The sequence below is a fragment of the Elaeis guineensis genome, chromosome 1 (assembly GCF_000442705.2).
Source record: "Elaeis guineensis isolate ETL-2024a chromosome 1, EG11, whole genome shotgun sequence".
NCBI lineage: Eukaryota > Viridiplantae > Streptophyta > Magnoliopsida > Arecales > Arecaceae > Elaeis > Elaeis guineensis.
Window position 1 is genome coordinate 120,568,862 of NC_025993.2, and position 12,044 is coordinate 120,580,905.

Here is a 12,044-nt window from a genome sequence, read left to right on the forward strand (position 1 = left end):
CCTTAAGTCTAAACTGGCATGGAGGAGTATATTTCGATATACTTCTCCGATTCTTAAATGGATTGTTGCTACGCATTTCATTTGATAATACGGATGTATCTACATCTCCATCCCATCCATCGAATAGGAAGATTGACTTTTGACCCTTAGATCTCCTTCCTCCAACCCAAATCTAGCTATATGAAGCTTCTAAATATAAAAATTTAAAGCTGAATGATCGACAACAAGCTCAGCTGCTTGACTTATCTACTGTGATGGCTGTGACAACGAGCTCAGCTGAATGAGCAACAAATAACTGAAATATTAACCTTTACATGCGAACGTCCTCAAGATAGGGAGCACAATATCCTAGAGGTTTGAATCTTTCTTATTTCTTGACTTGATTCTGTCTTTTAAATATGCATCTTGAGTCTAAACATTATAGGTTTTCTCATGATAAGTATGCAAAAGAGTTTGAAATCATGATTAGAAATCAGCTTGCTACAATTGATGCCCGGATCTTGCCACCTCCAAAGGTATGTTATACTTATATTCATCATGTTTATCTGAAAGTAGTTTACCTGTAGTAATTTGAAATCACATCTTTCAAATGCTTTAGCTAAAGTATCATGACTCTGGAAGGCCTGAGCCTGGCCCGAATTCGTTGAAATTTTTTTAAAAAATAAAATAAAAACTTAAAAATAGTACTTAAATCAGAGACCAACAAAGTAATAAGGGAAAAAAGAAAAGAAGAAGGCTCAGATCTGCCATTGAAAAATAAGGCATTGCAAGTTCTATGCACCTTTAACTATGAGATGGCTGTAAGTGGTTGTCTATGATGTAACAGACCATTCAAGCTTGTCCTACAACTACAACAACAAGAACAAAAGTGCATCACTTCCATCGATCTCTCTCTATACTCTTTAGGCGTATCTCACACAGACAGTTATCATAGCCTCTTCAAGCCCCCGACTGCCTCCCTGAGCCCCCCACCCCTACTCGAGCCTAGTTCAAAATTTTTTTTCGAGCTTTGAGGTGGGCTTAGGCTTGATGATTTTAAGAAAAATTAGATTCGAGCTATGCCCTAGTCTAGACTCATTGGAGAGCTTCTCGGAGTGGTTCCACCTCTCGAGAATAAAATTAATTAATAATATTATCAATAATATTATTAAAATTAATAATATTATCAATAATATTATTAAAATTAATAATATTATTAATTATATTTTTCATAATATTATTAATTTAAAATTAATTTAATTAAATTTAATTAAATTTTATTAATTTAATTTAAATATTAAATCTAATTTAACTAAATCTTATAAATATTAATTTAAAAATATTAAAAAAATTAAAATAATGATATTTGACGACTGCTATGTAGCCATCGTCACCGTCGTTGCTAATACTCACCAAACTCACAAAGATGGTGTTATGGTATAGAGGTGGCGCTGCGCAATAGGAGATGGCACTGTGTAGTAGAAGAAGAAGGAGAGGGGGGAGGAAAGAGGAAGGTGGGGGCAAGAATGGGGGAGGCGGGCTAGGGCCTCGGGGAGGCGGGTCGGGGGCTCGAGGTGGCAGATGGGAGGTGGGCCGGGGGCTCGAGGCTCGGAGAGGTGGCCAACGGCTCAGAAAAGCCAGATCTGATGGTGGGAGAAAAAGGAGGACCAGGGTAGCCAGGGAGAGCTAGGTCGGGGGCTCGAGGAGGTGGCTGGGGGTGCGGAGAGGTTGGAGAAGGTCGGGGGCTCGCGATTGAGGGCTCGAGGAGGCGGAAGGTGGCTGAGGGCTCATAGTCTGGGGCTTGGGGAGGCGGGAGGTGGCCGGAGGCTCGGAGAGATAGCTGGGGGCTCGATGAAGCAAGATCTGATGGTCAGGGACTCAGAAAAGTAGGATCTGATGGTCGGGGCCTCAGAAAAATGGGATCCAGCTGCGGGGGAAAGAGGGGGATCGGAGGTAGGGTAAAGAGAGGGGCAGCGGGAGGGCCCGGAGGTGGGGGAAAGAGGGGGGAAAGAGGAAAAGTGAAAAGTCAGGAATTGTGCAGGCGATGAAATAGGGATAGTGTTAGCGATGATAAAATTACCATCCTATAGTCGTCGTTAATATTATTAGCAACAGCAAAATACTATCTCTAATAAAATTTTTTGTCGCTCTAAGGTTACGATCAAATTAAAAAAAAATTACTAGTTATTAGCGACGATATTTATCCATTGCTAACACCATCACTAATAGATTATTAGCGATGTCTTTTCCATCGCTAATAACCAATTAAGCTGTTGCTAATAATTTATCAATTTTTATTGATGGAAAGATTTTTGATTGTAATATTTTGTTAGTGAATAGCACTATTAGCGATAGCTTTTTTACCGTCGCTAATAGCCATCGCTAATATATGAATTTTTTGTAGTATGTAACTCATTAATTTCTCTCTTCTCCGACAATCTCTAGTTGATTTATGAACTCAATGAAAGATTTCTAACCCCATCATTTCAAATTTGAGTTGACCTGATAGCATATCTATATCATTCAAGTCTTCATCGAATATCATAAAAATATGATCTTTATTGATTTCTATTGAATCTTTACATCTTTGATAATCTTAATTAAATGAAAATATTTGATCAAACTAACTTGTGATTATCGGACAGCATACCAACCTTTAGCATGACTCTTATTTGATAATACTAATTTGATTATCCATGATCTTTGTTGAACCACCTATATCCTAATTGGATCTTGATCGGATGAAATTAGATAATTGGATCAATACAGACTGTTGAATGCAACATTCATCAATCCTGTCTTTCTTAACTATTCATATTCTTTTTAATTATTGAATTTGATTTTATATAGGATTGTGGATGTCTGGTAATGGGATACTATAATATGATCTATGAACTGAAGATTTTAGAAAAAAATCTAGAATTATGTAAATTTATTAGAATGCATATAAGGTAAGTAATATTTCATTTTTTCTAGATTTATCAATAAATTATAAAAATATTTTTAACATGATTTATGAAATGATGCATAAATTTGATTAATGATGTTTTGTTATTGAAAATATCTTATTTTTAAAAGTTATGATAAAGCATGATTGAAAGTTTTAATCTTCTTATGCATTATACTTGATTGATTTTGATGCCACATGATTATGTATATTCTTATTGAACTAGAATGTGAAATATGATTCATAAAAAGAATTTGATTCGAGATGACTCGAACTCTTAGCTTGACTATATGGAAGACCCCGCCAAAGAGGGCTAACATGATAAGCGATATTTCACCAGTAGACCAGCAACATGTCGCTAGCAAACCAGTGACAAATGACTAGCAGATTCATGATTTCGAAGGACTTTGCTGTCAGATGATTCGTAGTACACTCAAGATGATATGCAGCCACCGCAAGATGATGCACATTGTTATGATCCTACCATAAAGATAATGTAGTCATGGCTTACGGCTGATGAGAATTTGATAATTTGAAAGAATTTGGATTCTTGAGAGAACTCAAATTTTGAAAAAAAAATTAAATTTGACATAAATTATGTTTTGATAATGCTGCATATATAAAAATTAATTTTGAACTGATAAATTCTATATATTTACTTTATATAAATAATTATTTACTTTATTATCTGATTTAATCTAGTTGAAGTGATTATTACTTATTGGGCTATCTAACTTATTATCTCATATTTTACTATTTTTATAAATCTTAAGAACTAAGATAACACAAAATTATGTACAAAAGAGTGATTAAAAGTATAACCTCGATAATTTTATTTTAGAGCAAAAAAATTATTGAATTTGATATGAGATCTTTTGAATATTATTGAATTTATTAAGATATTAAAGTTGAAATTTAATTAGATAAATTTTTAGATTTAATTTATTTATTAATTATTTCATTGTTGTTTTACAATAGCATGATGAGATACTTTATATGCTTGTGGAGAGAGTTTTCTATGAGTATGTAGTAATTACCATGACCTCTGACTCACGATCTTGGATTAGGAGTGTGACAATTAATATAGTATCAAAAAATAAATGGATGAAATATGATATATAGGATCAAACATAAGATGAGATTAAGTGGGTAGATACTAGGGACATTGGGATGTAGATCTATGATAATTACAGTGTAAGATATCTTTATGATTTTTGGTGAAACCTTGTGATTATATATGAAAGGATCATAAGAGATTACCACACATAGAGTTTGATTTATGACTGATAATTTATCGATCATATTATGATTAGTTGGATTTTGATTTAAAATAATGATGAGAGGATTGATTATAAAATTTTATCATACATTTTAATTATTTATTTGATCATTAGTTATTTTTGTGAATTGTAAGCTCAAATTTGATGTGGGAGTAATACTATAATATTGCTTCTAGTTTTAAAGTTGATTATTTAATGGCAAGATAAAATTTCACTCATAAAAAGTTGTTTAAGGTTTGGACTAAGAAAAATCTTTCAGAATATCTGATTAGAATATTTTTTGAAGTTGAATATGGTAAGTGGCTCATATATAAATTGACTTGTATGAGAAAGAAGATAGTTAGAAATATTGCAAATAAGTTTATTTTTTAATAGAAGAAATTATTTTTTTTTAAGATCATTGAGTATTCATCTACGTGGAATATTCATTAACAATTTTAATCATCATCTTTGGATCTAAATGATAGATCTTATTTAAATCTATCGAAGACTATAGGATATATATGAAACTTCAATCCAAAAATTATGTATGTAAGTTGATTGAGAGATTTTCTACCATCATGGTTGACGTTGCTAATGAAATCCTTGATTGCTATCATTAGATTAAGATAAAAGATCTTATTTATATCTATTTGAGATTTTAGGACACATATGAAATTATAATAAACCTATTATTAATCAAAGAGATTGATTTTATTTGAGATTGTAGAATATTCATTTTGATGGAATCTTGATTTGCCATCTTGGGATCAAGATAAAAGATTTTAGTTATATCTACTAGAGATTATGAGATGTATGTGAAATTTTAATTTAAAATTTTAAGATTATGAATTGATCCATGATTCTTTTTGTCATTGTTATTAAGGGCCCTAGTAAAATCTAGTATTGAATAAAGAATTGGATCTTAAGCAAGTTGCATGGTTATTATGGAAGGTTTTTGGTAAATTCTAAAGAGCTCTATGAAAGAAACTTTAAAAGAGATGAATGAGTCAACTTTACTTATATGTTTGATTTAAGCCCTTAGAATTTGATCGGATTAATTGAGAAAATTCATCTAATTATTTTTACTCATAAGAGTTTTATTTAGAATTGTCTAGATGAATTGACAAGAGAATCAAGATCTAATTCATATTGAATTACAATAACTGGCGCATATGATGGTTCTGAATATATCGATTGACTCAAAGATTAATTTAGATGGATCTATTCAATGCATATTGGGGACGAGAATTTAAACTCTTCCTTCAGTTTATCTAGAATTTAAGCTTTGGATATTTTTACTATACTGTAGTGTTTTGATTGAAAGTTATTGTGCATCCATAGAGTTTTGATGGTTTAAACCAAAGTGTGCAGGAAAGTATAGTGATCTGGATTATTTTGAGTTAGTCAGCAATATTAATTCTTTGAGTTAAAAATTTATAATAGATGATATGATTTGATATTCTTTGTACAAAAAACTTATTGATAATAGAAAGGATTTTTTTTTTTGATTTTAGATTATTTTGATTGTTGCTATATGATTTTCACAAGTAGTTTCCCTATCTTCCATGGTAAGAAAATTTTTAGCATCTTGAGTCTTGGATGAGTGGACCATCGATTCTTAATTTTAGATTTAGAATATTTAGTGATAGATTTTCTTTCTCCTAGAATTGAGCTTATACTTTTCTATCTGTTAAGAAGAATTTAAGATTATTTATTGATCTTAGACTTTTATCCTCGAACATTCATCTATTGAGACTATAGTGAAGTTTGTTCATGATCTTGTGATAACATAATTAAATCATGAGCAGTTGATATTTTTGACAAGAAATCTGATATTCTTGTTTGGAATTAAGATATTGATTTCGATTACTAGAAGTAATGGTTTTGATTCGGATTAACATTTGTGGTATTGACTCTTCCTTTATGAGATGACTTAATTGTCACACCTCGAATCCAATGCCTAGGTCAGATACATGATGGCTGCACACTCCCTTGGACAAGTCCTAAAAAATATGCAAGGCTTGAAAATTTTTTTATAATCTTAAAATCCCATGAACACTATCGATTTCAACTCATAATAAATAATTTTACATTAATAAATATCAAATCTTATATGATTTATAAAATTCGATCATCCAACTGTCATTGATGGTGCTCTATCTATTTGATCAACCATGATTCCAATCATAGGCAAAAGCATGTGTCTCATAATTTTTAAAAAGAAAAGAGAAAGAAGGGGGTGGTGAGTTTTACAGCTCAGTAAGAATTTTTATATACCAACATCAATATAATAATAATAAATAAGAAGATAATAATAATTGTTACTCATAAAAATTACCTACCAAAAGATACCTCGATTCATAAAACATGCATCGCAAATATATTTTTTTGTAGAATATGTCACATCATACAATTATCTTAAACAACACACATCAGATCTAATTAGATTAAGGTGCTTAGCTCTGAACCACTATGATCATGTTTCAAGTCTGTGATAAGGCAACAAAAGTGGCTAGTCCTGTGGACTACCACAACCATCCATACAAAAGATAACAAAATGGTTAGTCATATGGACTACCACAATCACATTTCAAGCCTGTGGTAGGCATCAAGAATAGTAGCTAGCCCAAAAGATCACAGGTGCTCAACTCTAACTACCACAATCACGTTTCAAGCTCGTGGTTGGATCTCCTAAGGTGACTAGTTTAAAAGATCACAAATGCTCGACTTTGAACTACTACGACCATGTTTCAAGCCCATAGTAAGACACTAATAAAGTGGCTAGCTCAGAGGACCATAAATGCTCAACTCTGAACTATCATGATCACATTTCAAATTCATGATAAGACATTGATAAAGTGGCTAACTAGAGTACCACAACCCCACATTCGATCACATAACTCGATTACATGCTTGTTAAGTATTATACTTCAAGATCATGCTTATTTGTAAAATTTAATGCACATGATTTTCAAAATTTATCCAAGTCAAAATCAGTAATATGCCATATATAACTTTATGCAAAATCATCTATATACTTAACAAATAAGTATACAGCATGTAACTATCAAAACCACATAAATCAAATCACCGATGCTTAAAATAATTTTTATATAAATAGGTGAACAATATCCAAAATTTCTTATCTCTATCAGTTTCTGACTCAGGCATAGTAATTGATCAACCTCTCGATCCATGAACTCCAGGTCAAGATATTCTGCTTGACACCTTATATAGATAATTGTACCTCTACATAATCAAGGCCAATCATAGATGGCAAAAATTATGAAAAAATACCTAAACATTATAGGTCCAAGACAACTCTTAAGATCAACTAATTGATCTGAGTTTACCTAGACATTTGGACCCTAATCCAAGATTTCTAGAGAGAAATCGATGAAGAGAAAGAAACAATTTAGAGAAAGAAAGCAAAGAGAGAAACTCTCTAGATTTACAATCTAGGTCTCAAGAATCCTGCTCGATATTCTTCGGTTCAAAAATTTCTACAGAATCAAATTTAATATTTTGAAATAAAATTCATGAGATAAATTTTATGTTTCTAGAACCCTCAATTGAAATTCATTAAGGGTCTACCTATCAATCCCATGATCCTTTTCAGCTAACCTCTTAACCCAAGAATTAAAGATAAGAGAGAGAAAAATAAATAAATAAATAATTAAACTAAGGAAGAATAGAAAAAGGAGGGAAGAGAGAGAAGGAAAAACCCTCCTCTTCTCTTCTTCCAAAATAGGGGACATCCTCCCCATGTCGCTTCTCCCAATGGTGGTAGTGGAATGTCTGAGCCAGCCACCTATGGCGACATCTTGACGGCAGCGAGGTTGTGGCCCCAGCAACGGTAGTTGCTGACGATGGTTGGCAAAGGAAAGAGGAAAACAAAGACCACCCTATTCAAACCAACCTAATGAAGATTCGATGGCTTACTAGACTAATCCAAGCATCGACGATAGGGAGAAGGTCAGGAATGAGGAAGAGAAGGAAGGGGAGGAAACTACTTAGGTTTGGCAATGCCAATGGGGAGGAATCCGATGATCTTTTCTGATGAAACCAAGAAATTTCAAAAGAAAAAATTCAAGAGATCCATGATGCTCGGCGACGATTTCTCAGAAAATTATCATGGAGCTCAATGGAGGGGTGGTGGTCTTCTTATAGAGGAGATCTTTTAAGATTTATTGGCCCTATTTGACTCAGATTAGAACTTTATTTTTGATTTCATCCAACACAGGAGAGGAAGAAATAGAGTCCAATCGGGACTCTCTTCTTCTTTGATTTCTTTTTTTTTTTGGGCTTTAAGATTTGTGCAAAAAAAAGTTAGGGGATGGGTTCTCACATTCTCCCCCCTTAAAACATGTTGACATTGCCTTTGTGGTCAACCAAGTATGTTGGTTTATAAATAGGCCTACTTTCATTCACTGGCTTCCAGTTAAATGCATTCTTCACTACAAAGCATACTATTGACTATGGTCTATATTTAACCAAGGGTTTACCAACGTCTTCTCATGCCTTTTTTGATACTAATTGGACTGGTGATCCTAATGACCAGCATTTTAAAAGTGGCTTCAATATTTTTTTTGGTCCTAATCTCATATCATGGAGTGCTAAAAAGCAATGCATTGCGGTGCATTCAAGTACCAAATCCAAATACAAATACAAAGGGCTTGCCAATGCTATTGCTAAACTAATTTGGATCCAATCTTTACTACAAAAATTGGGTATCTCACTCTCTCAACCGCCTCTACTTTGGTGTGACAACTTATCCACCATATATCTCATTGCCAATCCTATGTTTCATGCTCGGGCAAAGCATATTGAATTGATTCTTATTTCATTTGAGAGCGAGTGGCTCATTGTCAGCTTCATATTTGATTCATCTTCTCCAATGACCAATTCACTAATATATTTATCAAAGGACTTGCTTCTCAATACTTTCAACAGTTGCGTTCGAAGTTTTAGATGGTATGCACCTTAGCTTGCAAGGGGGTGTTGGCAGTATCTCCATTTTAGTCCCCTATCAAGGATTCATAATTTGAGGAATTTGAATTCAAATTTGAATTTTGAATTTTAAATTTTAAATAGCATAAATATAAGAGAGATTCTGGCTAGGGATTCATTTATTATTTCTTTTTATTTTTGTACCATCCTGGTTGTAATCTCTTATATATTTTTCTCAACTTTAAATATACGTAACCATCTTGTAAGATTGAGATAGAAAAAAATTTCCACAATATTTTCTTTCTCCATATTCTTTACCATTGTGAGGAATGAGCAAGAGTGGTGGAGATCGAAGATGACAATTAGAACATGGATTGGTGGAGAGGCGTATGGGAGCCAGCTTAAAGGAGGGAGTGGTAGGTTGGGGAGTGACAGGAAAATGGTCCCTAGGAAGTCTGCTTTGATGAGTTGGAAGTTTAGAAATTTAGGAGAAATGTGACCATAGATGCTGTCAATCACAGTCCTTATTGTGCTCTTCTCGATGCATCACTACAGGAGCATCACTAATCACAACTGCTCATTCTTGTGGCCTCATTCTTGAGCATTACTCTCAATGCATTGCAATGAGAGCAAGTGGTGTACTCCTTGTAGGATATAATTTGCAAAATTTAGCCAAGCTTGTTTGTTTTTCTCTTAATTGCAAAGTGGAAATACTGGCCAATGCAATGGATTGTTATTGATATGATGTACCGCTAAGTTGGTATAGCAAGTGTAGGATATAATTTCTTGATGACTTTGGTGGACCTCTCGATATTTAGATCGTAAGGTGCTTTCTGATAGGACCATTCTATTGCTCAGCTTGTAGACTTGGTCTCACTATCAATGTCTTCCCCCTCTTCTTGCTCTATCCGATTCTAAATAGAGAGCTAGGGCTAGGGTTTCAAATCCATGGCCTACATCATCCGCACAAGCACCACTTCAAAGATGCCAAGAAGCGTGCCAGTCCCAGAACTCCTCATCCTTAACTTGAAGAAAAACCTCAACCTCAGCTCCAAGTTCGACAGCTAGGGCTGGTGGCAAGATTGTCTATGCTGCCCACTCCCTGTCTTGATAGTGGCCTACTCCAATGGCAAGCCAATCCCTACCTCCTTTTCAGAGCCTTTCTCATGCGATATTATCGAGAGTAGTGAGAAGCCTCTGGTCCTTTCCAATGGCAAAGACCTAGCCCTGGGCAATGGTGAGGAGTGCTTGTGGGTGTCGATAGCCGAGAGGATATGGTGGGATGTCATGCTCGCTGACCTAACTCAAGTCAAGGAATGCAATAATTTGCCGCACACACATAGGATAGGGGTCCCATAAGTATGTAAGGTGACAATCTATCACTAGTCCACTAAAACAGGCGGGACAATTAATAATAAAAATTTTCAATTCTTATGAAATTATCAAGACGTGGTAATTCAAATTCTAGAGCATTCTCAGTTTACATATTTAGATAACTTAATCAACATAATTCACATATTTCTACATATAATAAAATTTGAGAAGGTTCTAAGAAAATTGTAAAGGTTTGTCTATAGCTAGCTAGAACCTCGCTCTAGTCTCATAACCTAACCTCTATCCATTTATATCTAAACCTCAGGCTTTGTAAAATTATAAAATCAAAAGACTAAGCTAATGCTTGGTAAGGAACAAGAACATGATAAGAAAAATCATGAGTACATGATATAAAATAACTTATTTAGCATGGAAATATTTGTAATCTAAGTCATACATATAACTCCAATATGCTGTGATATATACATAATTTTTCCAGATACTAATTTACAAATGACCCAAAACACATTTTAAAAACCAATATCAAAGCCGAATTAATTATCCCAATGTTTCAAAGAATATTTGATCATATACTTTGAAAAGGATGTTATCAACTCATCAATCTATATGACTACGGTTACGTATAATCCATGGAGCAGGTCATAATACCATAGTTAACCTTACCTGAGTATATCCGTATTAATCAAGATCTGAAAATATAAATGCCATTGCCAATATATAACCCCCATTTGACAAGGCCCAAAACATAGTCAAACTAAGAGTCTAATCAATATACACAAATCCAATTTATGTAATCAATGTTGTCGCATATATTTTTGCAATATACAAATTTGGCTCAACATATATAAATCCACAATAACATATAATTATCAAAATTTTAGTAATTGATATACAAACATGATTTTTCAATTCAATACATTTAAATACATCGATATACAAATTTCAAAAATTCAATAAATTAAAATAATTCTAGCAAAAACTCATGATTATCAAATTGTATGGATATCATGGATATTCAATTTCTCAATAATACAATGAACTCATGCTCGATCCAAATTTAACAGTACACAAAATAAATAGTGCGATTTCAAAGTATTTAATAATAATTAATACAAAATATATTTCCAAGATCTATTTACATATTATTTAAAATTGCTTTGATTATGTGGAGGTTGCTTACCTTGCAGATGTCACAACTAGATAATTTAATTAGTTCACAAAGATCCTTTGGGATCTAGTCATCCCCAAATCACAAGTATATCAAATTAGAGCTACATCAATATTTTAAAATAATTTCTAAAAGTTATTCAAAATTTTTAAAATCTCTAATTTTTATTTTAATTTCTAATTTCTATATTTTTCTTAGTTACAGGACTAACGGACTCTATCAGTAGGAGTCCTGTCTCTATTTGTTTTTTGGATTTCCTCTTTAAGATGGGTGCCAGAGGAAATGTGGCATAATAGGTGTCCCGCCCTGTATGATATTCTATAGTGCATGCCCCATATGATTTTTGTCTGTTGGAAAGATAGGCAGTGGGTCCACCAAGAGATTCATCGGTGGTGGGAAAAAC